Here is a 25,250-nt window from a genome sequence, read left to right on the forward strand (position 1 = left end):
TTACTAACAGCAGCAATATTTTCGTTTGTACGTACAGTTTTTGGTCTTCCACTTTTTGGTTTATCAGTCACACAACCAGTTTCTTCGAATTTTTTCACTAATCTTTGAATTGAAGATTGATTTGGCCGACTATTTACACCAAAAAAATCACGAATTTTGTGATGGGTATTTTTCAAAGAAGGCTTATGTCATATGAAAAGATGACACGTGTAAAAATTATATACTGCTTACATCTAGGCGTCGCATTTGGATGACCCTATATAATTTCGTTGAATCTCAATAGTAAAAGTCTCTGTTTTTAGGAAGGCTGCGTAAACCCATTTTTGGTGTTAATTTCCTAAATATCTGAGTACGTTTGAGTTTGGTTCTGTGTCGAAGTGTTAAATTCACGTATTATTTGAGTATTTGATTATGAGATTAAATTATGAGATATTATTCAGTTATTCTTGAAAAATCAACTACGGTTTTTTTAGCTATTCGATGACGAATTTTACTGTTACCATAATCCTCTTGAATTCCACCTGAAATATTCATTGTTCTGACAATGAATATCTGGTACAATATATTGAGAAAATATGATTCAATGTGTGCAAAAACTTCGGTTGAAGGATTACTTAATCACATAAATCAGTTGGTTCAGGAGAATATTGAACTGGCCTTGTACAGAATGAAGCCGAGTGAGTTACTATTCAAGAAGAAATTCACTATTCCTTTCAGATATCACCTTGAGAGGCCAGAATCCACTCCTATCGAACTTCTCATTCAATTGTGAATAAATGTCAATATAGTCGATGCAATTAGTGTATGAAAATTATTGTCAAGGTACGTGAACTATTTTCCAATTTCCGATCATTTTCTGAATTATAGAATTTGGCAGTTTTTGAGGAAGATTGGATACTTTAAAAACATGCTCATTTGATTCTGAAGGAAATACGAATCTTGCAACATCTCGCAACAAAATGTTACATACGCTGAGTTTCCAGCCTAAGTTTTAATCTATAGAAACGATTTATTTTACTGAATATGCAGCAGCAACCATAAGGAATGGGACAAAATTCAAATATTGAATGAAATTCGTTCGATGTGGGCAAAATTGCTTCTTTTTCCACCTGATTTTTCCTGGGCTTTTTAAGAGGAAATGAAAAAATCCTTATTTTTACGTATCGTTCGAGCTCGAAGGATTGAGAATTGAGATTTCAGTGGTCAATTCGGCAAAGTGTGATATCAATTTCTCAAAAACTGTTGGATCAATTTGAGCCAAAACTTGAAACTATAAATAGTTTTCGAATTGAGATGCATATGGTGAATTTCAGTTCTATGCTTCTGATAGAAATGGAGATTTCGGAGGTCGATTCGACAAAGTTTGATTTCAATTCTTCAAAAACTGTTGGGTCAATTCGAACCAAATCTCGAAACTGTACACAGTTTTCGAATTGAGATGCATATGTTGAATTTCAGTTCGATAGTTCAGATAGGAAATGAGATTTCAGTGGTCGATTCGACAAAGTGTGATATTAATTTCTCAAAAACTGTTGGATCGATTCGACTCAAAACTTGAAACTGCACGTAGCTTTCGAATTGAAATGCACATTTTGAATTTCAGTTCGATAGTTCAGATAGAAATTGAGATTTCAGTGGTCGGTTCGACAAAGTATGATTTCAATTCCTAAGAAACTATTGGATCAATTCGACCCCAATCCCGAAACTGTACACAGTTTTCGAATTGAGATGCACGTGTTGAATTTCAGTTCGATAGTTCATATAGGAATTCAGATTTCAGTGGTCAATTCCAGCCAAAACTATAAATATTTTTCGAATTGAGATGCATATGTTGAATTTCAGTTCGTTGCGCCTGATAGAAATGGAGAAATCGGAGATCGATTCGACAGTTTGATTTCATACCCAAGGAACTGTGGGATCAATTCGACCCAAATCTCGAAACTGTGCGCAGTTTTCGAATTGAAATGTACATGTTGAATTTCAGTTCGATAATTCAGATAGGAATAGAGATTTCAGCGGTCGATTTGACAAAGTATGATATCAATTTATCAAAAACTGTTGCATCAATTCGACCCAAATCTTGAAACGGCACACAGTTCCCGAATTGAGATGCACATGTTGAATTTCAGTTCGATAGTTCAAATAGGAATTGAGATTTCAGTGGTCAATTCGGCAAAAAGTGATATCAATTTCTCAAAAACTGTTGGATCAATTCGACCCAAATCTTGAAACTGCACATACAGTTGGAAAGTTCATCGTTAGTAACTATTTGTAACACAAAAATTTTCGTTTGTAACCTTACCTATGATGGGGAAATGACACCCCCAAAATGCGAAGTTAGCACCCACTTTTTCGAAAACGAAGATCATTTTTTTTGCATTCGATTGTAACTCGGTAGTACCTCAAAGATTGTGCTTGAAAAACACTGCATTCCGCTTGGTGTTAACTTCACGGGCACCCACTGTTCGATTTTTCGCGAATAAATAGTACAGTTGGTAAGTCCACGGTTTATAACTATTTGTAACACAAATTTTATTTCTTGTAAACTAACCTATAATGGGAAAATGACACCCACACAATGCGAAGTCAGCATCCACACTTTCGAAAATGCTACATTTTTTGCTATGCGAAGTGATCACAGACTTTTTCGAAAATGAAGTTAATTTTTGTCCCTTCAGTTAGTTACTCGTTAGTAACTTTCTGTAAAACTGAAATTTTCGTTTATATTCCAAAAGTAATGAAAGAAAATTACAGTATTACGCTGGGTGCTAACTCATCGGGTACCCGAAAATAAATAAAATTCAGTTGTATAGTCCATCGTTAGTAACTATTTGAACCACAAAAATTGTTGCTTATAGCCTAACATAATGGGATAATGCCATCCCGAAAATGCGGAGGTAACGCACTCATTTTCAAAAATTCAATATTTTTTTTTGTTCCCAATAGAACTTCGTTAGTAATTGTAGTATTTGTGGGACAAAATTTTTTTCTACCCAACCACCAATGGAGAAATGGTACACTGAAATAGTGAGTAAGAACCAATATGTTGGAAAATTCTAGATTTCGCTTCTACTTTCGATAGTACCCTGTTACTTAATTTTCGACACAAAATTTTGCGTCAGTAACCTATTCTGCGATTGACAAAATAGCACCACATAAAGTGCAAAATTAGCGTTTTGGAAAATTCTGAATCAGTTTATTGCTTCCGTAAAATAAGAACTCCATGTGTAACTACATATTTGGGACACGAATTTCTGTTTCGTTTCAAGTTTTTTTTGGTGTTACAAATAGTTACTAACGATTTACTAACGAATGCAAACAAAATTTTTTTCGTTTTCGAAAAAGTGGGTGCTAACTTCACGAACACGTATAAGACACCATAGGAATTTTGCCGTTGGGTTTTTACCCGATGTCCCGATTTACATTGATATAATGGGATCTTTCACACCAGATGATCCTTTCAGCGGCGCCTATCACCGTCCGGCCCATGAATCATCTTTGGGATATGAAGGGGCACGGCTGGCAGCATTCATACCAAAAGGTTTTATATGTACGGTTCAGTGGTTTTTTTTCTTCAATATCACTCGAATCCGAAGTAAATTTATTATCCGATAGGCGGCGTTTAGATAATAATTTTTTTTTCTCAAATATTGCCCTGTTTGCCCGACATAACACACGCTACAATCACTACAGTTGATCTTGTAAACTACCCCAGAACATCTCTCTTTCGGATCCTTATCCTTAAGCTTTGAAAAAATACACCGAACAGTTTTGTTGTAGTCATAAATAACACGATTTGTACTATCTTTCATTAAACGTTTGAGTTGCTCAGACAACCTCGGTTCATGACGTACACGGAAGTTTGTGATATCAATTTATAGCTATTTTTTTTCGAATATGATGATATTATTATATGACTGCCTGTGAAAAAATAGCCGCAAAATACTCATACTCATTTAGTTCCCTCAAAACTTTACAGGATGAGTTGTGACAGACTTTTCGTACTCTGGCCGCTCCTTACGGTTGCTCGGGCGCTAGTGGGGCCATCAGTCAAACTCCACGTCACAGAATCTCCAAATAATTAGAGAGCCCGGGTAGACTTGAGTATCAGTGGAGAAGGGTATCGATGAAGACTAAGGCGGTAGCGTCTTTTAAGTGTCTGCTTTTCAACGGTCTTTAGGCGTCAGAAAGAGTACTTTCCTCTTCTAAATAAACTCTTAGATGAAACTGATTTAATAAAAAGACTCTCACTGGCAAAATAATTGGCAACAAAAATAAATGTTCAACTATTTATTTCTATTAAAATAAACTGTACACAAAAAGAAAATACATAGGTACAATGAAACGGGGACGCCAACGGCTGGGTCTGGTTGAAGGCTGGCAAAATAACCCCCAGTTAACTCAGTACGGTCACACTTCAGGAATATGAACGGTTTCGGAAAAAAAATATACGGAAGTAAGTCAAGTCTCAATTGAACGAAGTGTGAAGAAATATGTACAGTTTCGGAAAAATATATGGAAATAAGTCAAGTCTCAATTGAATGAAGTGTGAAAAAATATGTACGGTTTAGGAAAAATATACGGAAGTAGGTCAAGTCTCAATTGAACGAAGTGTGAAGAAATATGTACAGTTTCGGAAAAATATACGAAAGTAAATCAAGTCTCAATTGAATGAAGTTTGAAGAGATATGTACGGTTTCGGAAAAATATACGGAATTCAACCAAGTCAAGATTTAAAAGCCTGGCCAGCAACTCCACCTCTCGGTAAAAATTGGTACGGTGGTACACCAGTTCACCGGGGTACTCCCTCTATCTCTGTCTTTGCAGTTTGTCTATGATCTCTGTCGGTGTCCCTCGGTCTCTCTCTCTCTCTCTCTCTCTCTCTCGGTGACTGTCAAACAGCGGCCACAGAGTCCGGCGGTGAGGGTATTGACGGTTATGGAATCCCAACTCTATGCTCGACGAATCTAACCTATAACTTATAATTCAAACGGTTGGAAATCGGGATGAAACGGTAAAATATTCAAGTATCGGAAAAGTAAGGGGGCCCAACGTCCTCCTGGAACCCAAATGCCACCCTACGGTAACGGAAAGCACTATATACAGCAGGGAATGGTTAGATCACGGTTAATTCGGATTTTCAGCCAAGCAAAAGTCCAGAGAGAATATTATTCCACAAAGGTGCAATGCAGCAGTAATTGTAATATACTTGTGTCATTGCGCATCCTCATGATGAGTGGGGATGTCATATGTAGAATGAAATAAACTAATAAAGAATAGTTTTAGATCAAGACATGATAGAGATTATTATTATAGCGAACCCACACAACAGAATACGAAATATAACATGGCGCAGTCGATTTAGCGAACTATATTAATAAAAGTTCCTGCACAACATTAATGGACAAAAACATCGCATCCGGTGAAGTGGAAGACGACAAGATCCCAAGAAAATCCTGTTCAACCAACATGAACAAAGTCAACGCTCCTGGTGAAATGGAAGGCGAGAAGGACCCAGTGGAAGCATGGCGTTTCTTCAAGCAAAAATTCCTTTTGTTACTGAAAGCATCAAAATTAGAAGAAGAAGATGAAGAGGTGAAATGTGCTCTTTTACTCAATCACATCGGAGACAAAGGGTTACAAATTTATAATACATTCCAATTTGATAAACCTTCCAATTCCAATCAATATCAGTTGGTTCTAGAAAAGTTCGACGATCATTTCAAACCTACAAAAAATGTAACATATGAAAGGCATGTGTTCCTGACCAGGGAAATGAAAACAAAGGAAACAGTCGACGAATATGTTACTTCCCTTCGTCAATTAAGTGAATTCTGCGAATTCAAAGACCTAAAGGACAGTCTCATAAAAGATAGACTTGTCTTAGGAATCAAAGACGAAGCAGTCAAGGATAGGCTATTAAGAACAAGGAACTTGGATCTGAATATAGCTATGGAAATTTGCAAAGCTGCTGAAATAACCAAGAACCAGTTGAAAGCCATCACCTCCAAAACTTCAAATATCGATATCGAAGAAGAAAAATTCGTCAATACTATAAAGAGAAACAAAAATTCACAAAGTCCATTATCAAGAAGATCAGAAAATTCCAGAAAAACTGCTAATAAATATCATTTCAAGGCGCAAGCGCAATCGCAGAGAAGCAACAATGCTCATATTCCCTCAACATCAAGAACATGGTGGCATTGTAAACAAAAACAAACTAGCTGTGGGAAATGTGGCGAGCATCATCGTCCAGGATCTTGCAGAGCGTATGGAAAAAGATGCGGGAAATGCAAGAAGATGAATCATTTCTCACATTTATGCCGAACCTGGATACAACATAGACAAGGATTCGAATTCTGATAATGAAGATTTATTTTTGGGAACTGTAAGTAAACATGGTAGTAGCGAAGAGTGGACAGTGAAACTAACAATAAATAATAATGATTTGAATTTCAAGGTGGATACAGGTGCACAGGCTAATGTCATTTCTTTCAATACATACAAAAAATATTTTGATAAAACTGAACTTGAAAAATGTAAAACTAAACAACACACATATACAGGTGAAACTTTGAACATTATAGGAACTGCAAATTTAAATACTAGATTTAAAAATAATGATTATATAGTTAATTTTCATTTTGTAAGAAATAATGGAACTAATATTTTAGGACTTCAAACTATAAATCAACTTAAAATAGCAAAAATGTAAAATTATGTTGGATCAGAAAATTTATTAGAAGAATTTAAAGAAGTTTTTGAAGGTATAGGTTGCATTCCAGGAAGCTATACAATTAAAGTTGACAGAAATATTAGACCTGTTATTCATGCAACTAGAAAAATTCCATTTAGTATAAGAGATAAATTAAAAAGAAAATTGAATAAATTAGTAGAACAAAAAATAATTGTCAAGGAGAATGAGCCGACTGAATGGGTCAATTCTCTTGTTATTGTGAATAAACCAAATGGTTGACTGTGCATTGATCCAACGGATTTAAATAAGGCTATATATAGGGAACAATCAAATACCTACATTCGAAGAAATCATAAAAGATTTGAATGAAGCAAAATTATTTTCAGTGTTAGATGTAGCCAATGGTTTTTGGAATATTCAGCTCGATAAAAAGAGTTCTAAGTTATGCACCTTCAATACTCCCTTTGGAAGATATCGCTTTCTTCGTCTTCCTTATGGCTTGAAAAGTGCTAGTGAGGTCTTCCAAAGGAAGATATTGGAGTGTTTTGAAGGAATTGATGGCACAGCAATTTATATTGATGACATTTTAGTGTGGGGTTCAAATAAAAAGGAACATGATGAAAGATTAAAATTAGTATCAGAACGAGCAAAATTGAACAATATCAAATTTAATAAAGATAAATGTAAATTTAATGTTAAAAAAATAAAATACTTGGGACATATAATTAGTGATAAAGGTATACAACCTGATAATAGTAAAATAGAAATTATTAAAAATTATCCAGAACCAAAATCAAAAAAAGATATTCAAAGATTTTTAGGTATTCTGAACTATGTTCATAAATTTATTCCAAATTTGTCTGATCTAACTCAACCTTTGAGAGAACTTCTAAAGAAGGAAAATTGTTTTCAATGGGAATGTCATCATAAAGAATGTTTTGATAAATTGAAAAATATTTTGACATCACCGCCAGTGCTACAATATTATGATTCAAAATTGCCTATCACATTAACAATAGATGCCAGTCAATTTGCTCTTGGTGCGGCACTACTTCAAAATAATAAACCAGTAGCATATTCATCTAAATCTCTTACACCTACCCAACAAGCTTATGCTCAGATTGAAAAAGAATTACTTGCAATAGTTTTTGGTTGTAAAAATTATCATCATTTTATATTTGGAAAAGAAGTGACTATTGAAACTGATCATAAACCTCTTATAGGCCTTTTCAAAAAATCTCTAATTGAATGTCCCATGAGACTTCAAAAATATAATATAACATTAGTATATAAGGCAGGCAAGGAAATGTACATAGCTGATGCTTTGAGTAGAATAAGTACAATAATTTCACAAGAAGAAAATATTATTGAGGAAGAAGAATTTGAGGCTCAAGTGAATTTTTTGACTAATAATTTTCCAATAAGTCATGATAAGCTTGAAAAATTCAAAATTGAAACAAAAAAGATGAAGAGCTTCAAAATTTAATGGATTATGTAAAACATGGCTGGCCAACCTTTCGATCTCAATGTAAAGATGATACTAAATTATATTGGAACTAGCTGGCCCGGCGAACTTTGTTTCGCCTCAGAGATACATAAAGTTGTATTAACTAACCATTGGTATTTTTTCAAGTAGGAGATATATTAGGCGAAATTAAAGTAGATACAAAATATTCAAATAATTTAATTACTTTGAAAAAGGTATGTAAATTTTTATTTACATGAAAAGACTCAACTTTATTGAAGCGTAACATTATTGTTGTGCATATTTAATTCAACTTTTTGTTTTCAATGTTTCAAAAATTCTCTCATTGTAGTACCTTATGATGAACCACATTTTTAGTTTTTTCCGAGGTGCGAGAATAAAAAGAGCAGAAGGTGAAGACGCAACATACAACTGGCCATGAAAAAAACCACACACACTCAAGGGCTGGTCTTGTGATTTGTTAATTTTCATGGCAACGACATACGTTGTTTTGTACTAACCTACACAAGTCCTACTTTTTTTATATACTCAGTGAATAAGCTGTAACGCTTATTGATGAAAATTTTTATTGAAAAGTACAAATTACATATTATACTGTTGCTACAATACAACCTATCCGTAGTGTTAATAGGTACAATATGAGGAAATTGGAATGTAGCAGCTGTGTTGAATAAAGAGTTACATTGGCATTAATAGAAGGTTTGATATTTATTGATTATCTTGCGAGTAAAATTGATAAAAAATCATGTAAAATACTCACTGTGATATCACACTTAGTTTGCAAAACGTATAGTTTTTTACGTATACGTCAAAAACTTTAACACTTTCACAATTAGAGTGTCACTTATCCAACCACAATGATAACACTAAATTTTTCTGAATCCGGTCGCAGCTCACTCTCTCACACGGCCTACTATCAAAACACTGTTCAAATATAAGAGACATCACAACAAAGTCGCGCAGTAAGGCCTGGCGTATTCAGGTAGTTTCCGTCCAGAGGCCAATCGAGGGTAGTTCACAGTTGTGAATAAGACCGTTTGACCAATAAAATATCAGGTTTAAGCAAAATAAACCGATTTGGTTTGTTTGTTTGCATTCTCTTATATTTGAACAGAGTATAACATATTTATGTCCAAATATCGGCAATTTGGCTGAGTTCCGGCAAAAACCCTCTTTGCAATGACACATTTTTATTGCCCCTAGCCCGACGGCGACGCACGTTTGTATTTAGTGAAATGTGCAAACAAAGAACAATAAAACGAATGCAGATTTCAGAACAGACCCAAGATTCGTTTGAAGAAGAAATGCCGAAGTATGGAAAAACCTTCAATTTGTACCAGTTAACATTGGGGCACAATAGGCCACTCCAACAAAACAATTAAATATGGCCGCTGGGAACGTGCAGGTCGCAAAACAAAGGATAACAGGAATTCACACTCGTAATCTACCACACAAAACAACTAAAATATGCCTATATCGTTTGAAAATCAATAAAATATCTGCGATGGTATTGATTCCAAGCCTCTGTGAAGACTTAGAAATCGGTTTGTTTACGTCGGTCCACAAGGCTCAGCAGGAAATCAGCTAACTGTGACAGATCGTTGGACTGCCCTAAAGAGAACTATTATCACGTACACCTCACAGCTAAACAGCTTCATGAAAAAAGGATAAAACACCCCAAATATTAAATTAGGTCCTCTATCTCTCTACTTTTTTCCAATAAAATAGGAAATCAATGCGATGCGATATTAGACAAAAAAAAAACTGATATCTTTCCGTACGGGAAGCGGGTATTTGTGTAGAGGGCTCTACTAAATTCGAATAATATTAGAATAATTTGAATAATTCGAAAATTCGAATAAATTCGAATATTCGGAAAAAGCATGAAACGAATATTCGAATTGACTCATCCCGAAAATTCCGAGCCCTAGTCTGTAGCCGGTTTCTCACTGACGTCTTTATTAAATAATTGTGATGAATAGCTTATTTATTTGAATCAGGATCGATACCGTATTCATAAAAACCTCCTCTGAAATAAGGCAATATTTTGGTAAAATTTTTATTACATTCAGAGGGTTTTTTTCAGTTAACCTTGAAAGATAGACATATGCTCTCGCGGACTTTTTTGTAGAACACTTGAAGAGCCACATTTTTGTCATACATTGTATCAATGTAAGTCATCAGGTTTTCGCAGCGTATGCAACAATAGCTTGAAAATTGCAAATTTTCGTACATTTTTGGAATTTTTGTAGATGTCTGAATTTTTTTCAGTGAAAAATAAAGCATGTGCCACTCGGGAATTATGAAGCATTCTGAGAGTAAAAAAATTTCTGAAATCGGTCCAGTAGTTTTTGAATTAACTAACAAAAAATTAATTTTTCCCCTTTAAAGTATAAAATTTCCAAAAAAAATATTTTCCAGTGGACTTAATTGTGATTCTAAACCATCCTCGAGTTCACTGGAATATACACAAAAAATTTCATCAAAATCGGCCCAGCCGTTTAGGAGGAGTTGTGTGACAAAGCCACGAACAGAAGAATTATATATATTAAGATAAGATATAAGATATAATATAAGATAAAAGAAATGGAATTGTTATAATTAATGGCGTTTTATATCGTAACAATAGTATAATTGTACCTAAACTATTAAGGAAAGAAATGTTAAATATTTTACACTTGTGTCACCTTGGAATAACTAAAACAAAATTAAGAGCTTTAAATGTGCTTTACTGGCCAGGAATATCGTATGACATTGAGAATCTTGTTTTGTCTTGTCCAACATGTAATAGATTTTCGAGAAATCATTGTAAGCAACCACTAAGTCCACATAAAATTCCTAGTTTGCCTTGGATAAAACTTGGTGTTGATCTGTATGAACTAAATAATGTAATGTATTTAATAGTGATTGATTATTTTTCAAAATTTATTGAAATACGAAAGCTATTTTCAATCACCAGTGCTAGCATCATAAATCATTTAAAAAACATATTTTCAATTCAGGGAATACCCCAAATTTTAATTTCTGATGGGGGTCCACAATTCACAAGTCAAGAATTCAAAATTTTTTGTAATAAATGGGGTTTTAAACATGAAATGTCCAGCCCATTGTATCCTCAATCAAATGGCATGGTTGAAAGGAGCATTAAAACTATCAAAAATTTGATCAGAAAATGCCAATATGATAAAAAAGATATTAATGCTGCTCTTTTGGAATATCGTTTAACTCCAATATCTAATAAAATTTTGTCTCCCTCTGAAATTCTGTTCAAAAGAAAAATTAGAGGATCCTTACCAAATTTGAATTCGAACAAAAAAATAAATCTAAAGAAACAGGGTGTATTCATCAGAGAAAAGCAATTAAATTCAAAAATGTATTTTGATAGAAGAACAAAACACTTATCACCTTTAAATATAGGTCAAAAAGTTTAGAGGAAATAAGCTTTGGATTCCTGGAGTTGTAATAAAGAAACATAATTCATATTCATACGTTGTGAAAGAAGATGAAACTAATAAATTGAAACGTAGAAATAGGTATTATTTGAAACCAATGTATATTAATAATCAATTGTATTATGATAGTGATGATGATGATGATTGTAACTTTGATAAAAAAGATGAAACATTGCCAGATACTTCCAAATGTGAAATCGAATGTAAATCAGAAATTGAAAATGAGAAAAATGTAATTGATAATGAAATTGATGTTCAACCTTCAACATCTCGAACACCAGTCTCTCGATATGGAAGAAAGATTAAAAAACCTGATCTTTTATCCTATTCATAATTTGTAAATATAATTATTCTTATGTAAATAATATTGTGAATATTTATTCAATAATGCATAAATCAAAATAATTTTTTTCTTTTGTAAAATAAGGGAGATGTAATATACTTGTGTCATTGCGCATCCTCATGATAAGTGGGGATGTCATATGTAGAATGAAATAAACTAATAAAGAATAGTTTTAGATCAAGACATGATAGAGATTATTATTATAGCGAACCCACACAACAGAATACGAAATATAACAGTAATAATTGTCAAGAATCACTTGCCTTAGATTTTGCCTCGTCCGCTTTAAAAAAAAAAAATCTCCAGCACTCCACTGTCTCACCTCTCATCAAATTCTTCAGTTGGTACCATTATGGTACCTGTCCACCTGCGAGTCTCGAGAGCAGTCTCACGCACTCTCCGACTCAAGTCAATACCAGTCTCCGAGACTAAACGTGTCTCAAGTGCTCAGATGATCAACGCCCTGAGATGGATCTCGAAACTTTCTCTCGAGATTTTATCTCAGGTGGATACTTACCATTAGGTCTGCCAAAAAAAAAAACTCGACATATCCGAGATAAATCAAGAGAGAGTTAGCGCGCAACGCCACTTGTTAGATGAGGATGGCGAATGCCAGCCGTGTGAGATTTTAAAGCCATTGCGCATGCGTCGATAGATTCTTAGCCGACGGCTCAAGCTATAGTAGGAAAGAACGTAAAATAATAAGAGATTTATTTTATAATGAAAAATCGTTTATTCATCAAGTAAAAATGAAAAGAGCGTATTTATGATCTAAGGAATTTTGGTGACGTCTTATTTTTTTACAAAATGATATACTTCGCAAACCTTATTTAAAGAATAGTTTTTTATTTCATATTATTATTTATTAATCAAATTAATTCAGATGCATAACATCCGCAGATAATGAAATCAACGAATGTTACGATCTAAATCGAACTAACAAACTACCATCGCTCGAAGTATCACCAGAAATTTCATTTCGTCGACAAAGAGTAGATGCTGACCATGGTTTCGGTCTTATTTGACCTCGTCAGAGCAACAAAACTCGATTCGTCCACGAAATGCTATGAATTGCCGGTTCCTTTTATTCCATATCAGTAGCGGGTATGGTGTATAAATACATCGTACCGACATCTGACAGAGAAACGGGAACCAACCCAATTCAATTTCCTAACTCTCAGAGCGAAGATAGCAGTATGCATCCATATGCTTTAATCCCATATTGCAGATATCGTATATTACGATAATTAAGCAGGGGAAAAAGCGCGGAAAGGTTCGGATCATGGCAGTAACCGATCTGCCGCGGACATGGAAAAATAAGAAATGGATCACGCCTTCAACAGTAAGGCAGGTAAATAATGATCAAATTAATTCAGATGCATAACAACCGCAGATAATGAAATCAACGAATGTTACGATCTAAATCGAACTAACAAACTACCATCGCTCGAAGTATCACCAGAAATTTCATTTCGTCGACAAAGAGTAGATGCTGACCATGGTTTCGGTCTTATTTGACCTCGTCAGAGCAACAAAACTCGATTCGTCCACGAAATGCTATGAATTGCCGGTTCCTTTTATTCCATATCAGTAGCGGGTATGGTGTATAAATACATCGTACCGACATCTGACAGAGAAACGGGAACCAACCCAATTCAATTTCCTAACTCTCAGAGCGAAGATAGCAGTATGCATCCATATGCTTTAATCCCATATTGCAGATATCGTATATTACGATAATTAAGCAGGGGAAAAAGCGCGGAAAGGTTCGGATCATGGCAGTAACCGATCTGCCGCGGACATGGAAAAATAAGAAATGGATCACGCCTTCAACAGTAAGGCAGGTAAATAATAATCAAATTAATTCAGATGCATAACAACCGCAGATAATGAAATCAACGAATGTTACGATCTAAATCGAACTAACAAACTACCATCGCTCGAAGTATCACCAGAAATTTCATTTCGTCGACAAAGAGTAGATGCTGACCATGGTTTCGGTCTTATTTGACCTCGTCAGAGCAACAAAACTCGATTCGTCCACGAAATGCTATGAATTGCCGGTTCCTTTTATTCCATATCAGTAGCGGGTATGGTGTATAAATACATCGTACCGACATCTGACAGAGAAACGGGAACCAACCCTGGTGATACTTCGAGCGATGGTAGTTTGTTAGTTCGATTTAGATCGTAACATTCGTTGATTTCATTATCTGCGGATGTTATGCATCTGAATTAATTTGATTATTATTTACCTGCCTTACTGTTGAAGGCGTGATCCATTTCTTATTATTATTTATTATTCGTTACTCCAAAATATCAGCTTCTTCAAAATCAGTCTCTGGAATTGTGATTGTTTTAAAAAATCCTTCCTATGTTTAAAAATTAATTTATTTGGATATATTAAAACATTACGTTCTCATTAGAATCTATTAGATGCATTGCGCCCGACGGAGGGTGAATACATAAATAATGAATAAATAATAATAATATCAACAGCCTTGTGTACAACACGTGGTTATAATAACGTGCGTCCAAAAAATTCGTCGTCAAGTAGGCTATGGAATTTTGAACGTCGATATTTCGTATCTAAACGTAATTCTTAGTTTTTGGTGTACTATTTTCCAGGTGAACTGTCGGTTAGAAGTTGGATTGTTGTTGAACTAAAACTATCAGGAAATTATAAAGATATATATATATATATATATTCTTTTGAATGTCAGCAATACATTTTTAGTTATCAAACAATAAAGCATATGTATGTGTTTTAGCAAAGGTTAGTGTAACGGCGTACCATACAATTTAGAGTATGATACAAGAGCTTAGGGAAAAACCTCAGTAAAAAAACCCTGCCTCCCCGTGAGAAGTGGATTTCACGGATGTGTTAAAAGCATTTATCAAAATATTACCTGCTTACACCTGGCTGCGAGGTAGCCGCGGCCGAGTGTGCAACGGCACCTATGGATTTTAGGATTATTTATATGCATTGATAGGATGTGGATGATATTTTATTTCAAAACGAAATGAATTAATTTTTTCTTGGAACATTGATTAACATTAATTCAATTACAATTACTTGCTGCCACTATTGATAGGCTGCGGTGTTATACGTGTATTCTCCTATCCATAATCGTAAGTAAAAATATGTGTTTGACTCACTACGCAATGAACGTAGTGAGTCGTTCGATTTTCACGTTGGAATGCAAATGGCAGTATTTTTTTCACTATTTAGTAACTTGAATGATTTTATGAAACATCTCATCTCGATACCAAAGGACAAGAAATACTTAGGGCCAAGTGTAAAATAAAAGAATATTAGTTCAAGACCTCACCAACATATATAATAATAAAAATAATAGTAGTGTATTTATTTGAAAAAAAAACAAAAATACACTTGAGTCGAAGTCTAGCATGAGCTACTCCTTCTCCCTGACAATTTACAAAAAAAATGAAGAAAAAAATAACGAACACAAATGAAATCACAAAAACAAAAAAATAAAAAAATACAGAAAAATGAAGAATTACGAAACATACAAGGAACTGAAAATGAAACATGTGCACCAGAAAAAAGAAAAAAAACCAACTCCATAGCTAACACTGGTTCACAAGCAGCTTCATCTTCGTTTCCTCTTTTGATGATCTCATAAAAATTGTTTCATGCGAAATTAAAAATTCGTTCTGCAACTTGACCGCATTAAAGGTGAAGGAACGCTGAAACATATCAAGTTTAACGGTGATTACACGTGTTCTAGAGCGCTCTGTTTATAAAGCTTTATTTTGGCCGTTTTGGGGACTACAATAATAGTGTATTTATTTGGAAAAAAAACAAAAATACACTTGAGGCGAAGTCTAGCATGAGCTACTCCACTTCCCTGACAATTTACAAACAAAAATGAAGAAAAAATAAAGAACACAAATGAAATAACAAAAACAAAAAAAAATACAGAAAAATGAAAAATTACGAAATATACAATGAACTGAAAATGAAACATGTGCACTGGAAAAAAGAAAGAAAACCAACTCCATAGCTAACACTGGTTCACAAGCAGCTTCATCTTCGTTTCCTCTTTTAATGATCTCATAAAAATTGTTTCATGCAAAATTAAAAATTCGTTGTGCAACTTGACCGCATTAAAGGTGAAGGAACGCTGAAACATATCAAGTTTAACGGTGATTACACGTGTTCTAGATCGCTCTGTTTATAAAGCGTTATTTTGGCCGTTTTGGGGACTTTCCTTGATTGTTTCTGGATTCTGACGTTGTTCCTGCAGCCATCTTACATTCTTTGGTGAAGGTTCTCCGAATTGCACTTTTGGCTTAATTTGCGATTTTTTTCGTTCTACGTTTAACGATCTGCTGTTCGTGAATCACTCTTGAAACAGCTGTTCTTATCTTATTGCGATAATGAGTTCAATTTGTACCAGATGCAAGAAATCCTCAGATGATGAATCATCTGTTTGTTGCGATTTTTGCGCTGCGGTATACCACAGCAGGTGTTTATCATCAGGGGGCATTGAAGTAACATCATGGAATTGAAGAAGCAGAGGTCACTATTTTTTTTTTTTTGCGACGACTGCAAGGAAGCATTTAAAATGTACCCCACATTATACGTAGCTATGAGGAACTCAAGGAGGAGGTATCATCCCTTGAACAGAGTGGAGGAGATCGAGAGGTTGCTGCGGGGCTGCGCACATTATGTCTATAATGTGGGGAAAAGTAAAGGGTCATCCAAAAAACGCGCCTACATGTTTCTTTCAAATGAAACAGAAACTACATATTTGCAATTTTTTCAAGCTGTTTTTTTTTTATTTAAAAGTATGATCCATTACAATTATAAGTGGAATAGATTGTCATTCAAATGTCCACCACGACTGCGTCTACAGGCATCAATCCGAATAGCGAAATTTTCAATGACTATCCTACATGTTGCTGGTGTTATTTCACGAATTGCAACTTGAATGTTGTTCTTTAGATCATCAATTTTTTATGGCTTGTTAGCATACACTCGACTTTTCAAAAAACCCCACAAAAAAAATCACTAGACAAAATTTGGCTTGAAAACAATGGATCTGTTGTTCGTTGTTCAATAATCCAACTAGCGAAATTACGACGTTGCAAATGGTCTCTTTCTTTCAGTTCCTGGGTTAATTGAATTTTATAAGCGAATTTTATATTTATTTTTATAATATTTTTATGCAAAATCCTCGATAAGGAGCCATAAGATGTAACGTTCTAATTATTCAAAGAGGAGGCCAGGCTTGAATTCTTTTTGTATCTATGATTTTCCCAAAGAAATGAAAGAATTTCCACCATTCACAATTTTCTTCCTTACCTAACAGATGTGAACAATGAATATAAATGATTAATTGAATTAAAATCATGTGCGAGAAGGCATTCCCGAAAGACATCAAGACATGGATTCAAAATGGCGTCGGCGGATCACAAGATCCTCAAATCCTCGGGATACTATTCTCCTATAATCAATTGTCTTGGTGGTGTCGACATAGGGTTACTTGAACTAACGTATAACAATCCTTCTGGAGTCTGTAGAAAATTAAATTGTATCTAAAGATTGACAGGGTCGACACACGGCGCTTAAAACTTTCTCTCACCTGGCTTTATTCCAGTTTATATCCGAAAAAACTGTATTTCAAAATTCACTCCAGAAACAGAGCAATATGACACAATGACGAATGAATAATCAACTCCAGGAAAGAGCATGTGTGTCGGCGCGGTCAATCAAGTTTTTCATGTGTCGACTTTGTCGGGAAGGTGCCACCAAAAGACAACAAACCAATATACAGGGATGTAACAAAGATATGCCCAATAAGGGAGATCGGCCACCGAATGCGAAGTTGAGCGAAGCTGAGAGTTTTCAATGCTAATATAATCGACAAGCTACGAATCGAGTGACGTAGCTCATCATTTAGCATTGAAAACTCTCAGCTTCGCTCAACTTCGCATTTGGTGGACGATCTCCCTCATTCTTGCGAACGACGCGAAATTGATGTTGTCGGTTCATTTCCAACACTTTCACTAACAGCAGAAATGTTTTCATTTGTACGTACAGTTTTTGGTCTTCCACTTTTTGGTTCATCAGTCACACAACCAGTTTCTTCGAATTTTTTCACTATTTAACACGTTGACTGTCCCATGAATAACATATGATGCATAAAGATTTTCGCCAAGAGTCCATGAGTCGTATGTGATTCATTGATTCATTTAACGTTCAAGATAAATATGGTTACTTTTCATGAACGCTGCAGTGAGGTCGGTTCATATGGGCTGAACGTCTTGTAGAAATATATATTGATAACCTCAATCATAATTAATCCTACGTGATTCAAGAAACGTCAGCATCAAGCCATCCATTTGACTTGAAGATTTTGAACAAGAACACTTCCTTAAATGGCTGCAGAATTAATTTTTTCATAGAATATATATTTTATCACTCAAAAGTAACCCTTCTCTTTGGATAAATGTGTGGACGTGGGGGGTGAAAAAAAAATTAGAATGGGGACAGTCAACGTGTTAAATTGAAGATTGATTTGGCCGATTATTTACACCAAAAAAATCACGAATTTTGCGATGGGTATTTTTCAAAGAACGCCCATTTTCATATTAAGTTTCAATGATGCAAACGCGTTGTTGCAATGTGTACCTGTCTACTAAAACAAAATGGCTTATGTCATATGAAAAGATGACACGTGTAAAAATTATATAGTGCTTACATCTAGGCATCGCATTTGGATGACCCTATACTTCTTCTGATGCTGGCATCCGACAAAACCATGATCGTTCTGGACTTGCAGAAGGAACTTGATTTGGGAAAGGATTCGAATGACCTGGAGGGATCAATTGCGAATTTGTTTTGAGTGGCCTCAAACCCATGACTCTATCCTATGGCAGAACAAAACGGAAATATGTGAGGAGAAGGAGAGCCGCACCGCCTTCTCATAGAGATAGTAGAAGGCGCAAGGAATTTGACTCGATACAGCCTCTTTTTAAGAAGAACATGTCGAGGCCGCTAAACACACAGAAACCTAGTCTGCCCGAACATCTGCAGAAATCTGTTACCGCTATGCCTATAAGCAAAAGCGAGATCAATGGGGTTAAAATTCCTAATGATTCTGCTTCTAGAATTGACGGCGTGACATCTTCCATGTGGTCCAAGGTTGCGTGACATCTTCCATGTGGTCCAAGGTTCCAACAGCCCATAGAACGCTCCTCTACAACCTTGTGTTGTACCTGGGATCCTTTTTCAAACAGATCCTCACGAGCAGAAAGATAGTCGTTCCCAAGAAGTCGGAGAGTACCTACCCCTGGTGATTTTAGTGCAATCAGCATAGCAAAATACTGGCCAGGCCAATAGAGGCTACCGGCATCATTGATGAGAGGCAGAGATACCTGGACGACGGCTGTGCGGAAAACATCTCTGTACTTGCTATTGTTCTCTATCACGCCAGAGAAAACCTAAATGAAGTGCATCTAGTGTCTCTAGATGTAGCCAAGGCGTATGATTTGGTTAGTCACCAGGCGATAACATCTTCCTTGATCGAAGCTGGGCTACGCGACAAGCTCGTGAGGTATATCGCTGACACATATTCGAGCAGTAGCACTGTGTTGAAGAGTGGCGGTGAGAAGTCGAGAGAGATCCCGGTTAGTAGGGGTGTTCGACAGAGCGATCCAATGTCTAGCATCTTGTTTGCATTGGTGGTGGATAAGGTGCTCCGCTCGATCCCTTCCCAGGTGGGGTACAGTGTCGGAGGCGAACCGATTAAAGCGGTCGCCTATGCTGACGACATTGGCTGATGACAATCGCGCTCGAGGCGGTTGAGCGAGCCGCCCTCGAGAAAGGGTTAACATTCAACCCAAATAAGTGTGTAGCTACCAAAGTTCTCTCCCGGGCACAATTCCAACTCATAGGGGGTGACCGCATACGTCAACTCGGTTCTTCGGACGAGTGGAAGTATTTAGGGATCAACGTAAGCACGCTGAAGGTACTTAGGCAGCTTGACCTTCAGATAAGAGCGACTATAAGGCGATGGTTAGACTCACCCAAAGATACTCCACTTGGGTACTTTAACGCGTCGGTGAAAAGCGGTGGGCTCGGGATTCCCGCATTCGTCACCACAATCCCAGGAATACTCTCAGACAGACTTAGTCGGCTAAGTGATTCGTCCTCGAGAGCCGTGAGGGCTGTCTCCAACAGTGGACCCTGCATAAAGTGTCCTGTCCTTGGAATGGGACAGACTTTTCTCTACAGAACAACGCAGACAGTACTAGGCAAGGAGGCTTTATGTTTCCAACTATGGTAGTGAGTTGCGGGAGAGTGCGGGGTGTTCGGCCCCCACTAGGTGAATCGATGATGACAGCACGGGCATACCTGGAAGGAATTATTGCCAGTACCATCACGTGCACGTCAACAGTCTGCCATCCCGAGTTCGAACTTCTAGGGGTCAGAGAACAGCCCTCACAAACATCAACTGTAGGGCTGGGTGTCGTAGCACGGAGACAACGGCGCATGTGATACAATCTTGTTTCCGAACCCACGGGTGAAGAATCGCCGTGTGCAACACACTCTCTGGCTTCTTCAGGAAGAAAGGGCTAACCGTAGTGTCTGAGCCACGCCTACGAACAACTGTAGGCCTGCGAATACCCGACATGGTTTTCGTGATGAGTGAGGGATCATAGGTGATAGACACTTAGGTCGTGTCCGGTGTCCCGTCGTTGGACAGCACTCACGAAAGCAAGATGGGGAAATATAACATCGATCCTGTAAAGGATCAAGTGGCAAGGCTAGTCAACGTCCCCGCATCTTCCGTGAGTGTAACATCCTGCACTCTTTCCTGCCGGGGTGTGTGGGCAGGGAAATCAGCAATTTCCCTGCACAACGATCTGGGTGTTCCACTGGGCCTACTCTGTGGTATAACCACTAGAGTGTTGCAAAGGTTTAATACCAACTAGAACCGATGAAACCAAATGACTGGCATGGTTCCGCACCCGAGAGCCGAGGTTGGATAGGGTGTCTGCGGGGGCAAACTACTCCAGGGCAACCTGCACCCAGAAGAACAAAATCCGGCTCCACGCATGAAGGAGCGAGAACAGAGGATGGTTTTAGTGGGTATTCTCTGCAGGGAGCAGAGGGAATCGCAAATGTCACCCGTAAAAGGATTTCCTCCTCTTCCCAAAAAGAACTCATCATGACGGTTACTTCGGTCTGCAGGGACGTTCTTAGGCAGAAGCCTAAGTCTGTGAAGTTTAAGAATGTGCGGATTGATGGTGATTATACTGAATCCCAGCACAAGTATCTGAATGATCTCCGATTTGACCTCGATGAGCATAAGACTAATGGTGAAAACGTCACAATTAGATATGTTAACAGTTTTCCTAAGACACCCCATCTGAAGATCTATTTTCACAATGTTGGCGGCTTGCGTACTCGACTTGCCGCTATATCCTCGGATTATGATGTTATTGTTATCCTCGAATCATCTCAAAACGAATCTTTTTTTGATGGTGAGAATGCTCTTCCTGGATATCAAGTTTTTCGGAAAGATAGAAGCTTATCTACCAGCTTTAAGTATAGAGGAGGTGGTGGGTAATGGATGGCCTGAATCCTCGCCTTGTTGTGAATAACACATATACAGTGGATCCCCTGTTTGTATGTATCAATTGGTGTAGTGAATCGTATATATTGGGTGGAACTTATATACCACCAAACTCGCCCGACACGATATAAGAGTCTCATGCGCGCGCAGTGGAGGAACTTTACTACGAACATCCCGACGCATTACTCCTGTTGTGCGAAGATTACAATCTTCCGGGAGGTAGGTGGGCTGATGAAAGATTTGTGCCATGTGAACCTGGAAATGTGGGCGATAGCTTCTCCGAGTATTGTGATTTCATGGAACTTTCACAGATGAAACACCTGCCTAACAGCCGTGGTATCTTTCTTGACCTGATATTTTCATCGGATGATAAAGTTTTAGTTGACTATCCAAGTGATACGCTTCTCGAAAACTTCATCATTTTTTTTATTCAATTGTTATACCAGGCTCTGATCACTTTTGTGTATCTGATATAACTGACTCTGATTACCTCACTCATGATTTCAAGAATGGTAACTATACTGAACTCAACAATTATTTTCACTCTGCTGATTGGAATTTTTGTATAGTTTTGATATTGATAGAGCAGTTGTCTACTTCTTCTATGTAGTGTATAATGGAATTGAAGTGTTTGTTCCCAAACGTGTCCGAGGACGTGGTGCATTTCCCCATTGGTTCAATAAAGAGTTAATAAATTTGATTAAAAGAAAGAAGAAGGCTCATGCGCGCTTCAAAGCCTCCAACTTACCCGATGATTATGAGGTGTTTCGTGACTTACGCAATCAGTGTAAGATTGAGAGCAAAAGGTGACTCTTACTGTCTTTTTTTCGAGTCTAGAATTGAATCATATCCTAAGTTCTTTTGGAAACACATAAGGAGACTTAAGGGAACCAACAATCTTCCTGATAAAATGTCTTAAAGCGGAGAAGAGAGCTCGAACAGTGGGGAGATTTGTGAATTGTTCGCTCAATTTTTTGGAGAGGTTTTCATCCATGAGGAGATTGCCCCTTCTCCAGTAGATATTCCAGAAACCGTTGACTTCAATACTTTGTCGTTTTCTCTCGCCGATGTTTTTGATGGCATATCTGGGCTGAAGTGCACCTACTCTTGCGGGCTTGACAGCATTCCTTCATTCTTACTGTAGCAGTGCATTTTTAGTTTATCTAAAACTGCGATCTGTTTCATAATTCTTTAAAAGTTGGATTATTCCCTTCAGTTTGAAAGGACAGTTATTTCTTCGTATAGTTTCATTTGATTTTGAAGGGTTTACAAAAAACAATCAAATCGTTCACATATATAACGTTTCGGGCTGTGCCCTTTTTCAAATGTATAAAATTACATGACAAAAACAAAAAACAATAGATTTTGTTTTTGTCATGTAATATTATAAATTTGAAAAAGGGCACAGCCCGAAACGTTATATATGTGAACGATTTGATTGTTTTTTGTAAACCCTTCAAAATCAAATAAAAGTATACAAAGTAAACAAAAAAGGGTAAATACATCCAATTGATGGACAGTTATTTCTTTCCCATTATCAAGTCGGGTGATGAGCAGATTGTATCGAACTATAGAGGAATTTTTATACCATCTGTTATACCTAAGCTCTTCGATAAGTTAGTCTAACTTTGAAATGTGTTGCCACAATCATCAATGAACAGCACGGTTTTGTGAAGTTGAGATCCACTGCTACTAATTTGTTGATAGTGTTACGTCTGCTATGGAGGGTGGCGGCAGTGTTGATTCTATTTATACTGATTTTCGGAAAAAATTCGACAGGGTTAACCATAATGTTTTGTAGACTAAGCTCATCCTTATGGGTATCAGAGGTAGACTTTTTGGTTGGATCGAGAGCTTCTTGCGTGGTCGTTACTCTGTCCGACGTTCTTTTTTGCTCCTTCTGAAGTACCACAGGGCAGTCACTTGGGACCTATACTGTTTTTCTTATTTATTAACGATGTCGCTGCTGTTTTGTCGGGTTGTTTCATCCTGCTGTTTGCTGACGATATAAAGATTTTCAGGGCCATCTCTACTACTGACGATGCCTTCGCTTTGCAGCATGCCCTTGACCTGTTTCACATTTGTGTGAACTTAAAAGATTGTCGTAAAATATTGATAAATGTCACCTTATATCATTTCATCGCGCCTGAGCCATAGACCACAGTTATGATATCGACAACTGTTGTTTGCAGAGAGTGAGTAAGGTTCGGGACCTCGGCGTATCGTTGGACTCTAAGTTGACTTTCTGTACCTCAGAAGAGGTGAATGCAGTTGCTTGATTTTATTTAGCGAAATGGTAGGTTCTTAACGGTTGCAACTTTCAGGTTGTTGTATTGTCCATTTGTTAGAAGTATTGCCAAGTATGCCTGTGTTGTGAGGTCGCCGTCGTATGTCACTCATCGGCTATCTCGAGAGAGTCCAGAATAGTTTTCTGCGTATGTGTGCTTTCGAGTTGGGTCTCTCATTTCGGCGCAGGGACTATGAAGCAGCGAGGTCCTCTTTACGCTTGCCCTCTTTGGAGTCCACGAGGTCACTCTTGGATCTTTTTCTTGTCTTCATGTTGTTGAATGGCATTATCTATTGCCCTGAATTGTTGTATAAGTTCAATTTTTGTATTCCGTCATTCAACACTAGGAGCATGAATATTTTTCACCAGGAGACACCTCATCTAAACTACCGTAAACACTTTTATTTACACCGAGTTACGGGGCGTTTTAATGTTATGTCTTCTGTTTTGAACTTATTTGGGACCTCACTTTACTGCTTTAGATGTGAGGTGTTACTTGATATAAGCTAGAATGTTGTTACCAATTTTTGTGAACTCCATTGTTTAGTTTGTTGTTTACTGATATAAATTCATTTTATGGTGGTAATTATTGTTCAATTTTTATTTTCAAATGGGTTGTACCGTTCAATGTACTGACCAATGTTCATGTTCATAAATAAATAAATAAATGAAATTCGTCTGAAAATTTTTCTTCAAACCCTTTAGCAATCATCGTAAAAATGGGACGAAAAAGGGTAACAATAATAGCACTCCGTCAAAACAAGCACTTCCGATAAACTGTCTCAATTTTCTACACCCTACATCGCACAATACGACACTTTTTTCAAGTGAATGAAACTAATCAGAGACTCGTAAGTACTAAACCAGTCATTGTCCAGCTCCAATGCCGGAGTCACCTTTCACAGTCCAGTACTTGAAATTTAATGAAATTAGGTCGAACTTCTGGGAGTGTTGCTCATCCATTTTGGTTATTTTAAATAGAAAATCATATTGTTATTTATTATTGCTATATAGTATTATTTGATAGCTATTTCAGTGCTATAGAGGGTGTTCTACAAGCTTTATGACAAACTTTGACAGATGTTAGCTGTGCTTATTCTGAACATTTTTTTTCCAATGAACATATATCCGATTCCCTCCATTCCTCGTTGACTAAGTATTTTAGGGCCTCCAAAAGAGTATGAAGATTTCGTTGTTTCAACTTTTTGTTCTGAAACTAGTATGGTGAATATTAGTGATGAATTCTCAATCGTCAGCCCAGCTTGTAGATTTCCTTCTTGAAGGAGAAACTTTTGAGAAATCTGCGATCAAAAATCTAGACTCCACCAAAAACTTTCACTTAGTTACATGTTCTACACCTCTTCTTTCACCATT

General features: G+C 36.7%; 1 protein-coding gene across 1 annotated transcript in view; it reads left to right on the forward strand.

Annotated features, from left to right (window-relative positions):
- The first annotated feature begins 716 nt into the window (after positions 1-716).
- Positions 717-25,250, forward strand: part of LOC123313066 (UNC93-like protein) — a 270,739-nt gene continuing 246,205 nt past the window's right edge. The window contains exon 1 of the mRNA XM_044897761.1: positions 717-822. The gene's annotated coding sequence lies outside the window, so the exon portion shown is untranslated. The remainder of the gene's footprint in view (positions 823-25,250) is intronic.

The sequence above is a fragment of the Coccinella septempunctata genome, chromosome 5 (assembly GCF_907165205.1).
Source record: "Coccinella septempunctata chromosome 5, icCocSept1.1, whole genome shotgun sequence".
In the NCBI taxonomy this organism is placed as follows: Eukaryota; Metazoa; Arthropoda; class Insecta; order Coleoptera; family Coccinellidae; genus Coccinella; species Coccinella septempunctata.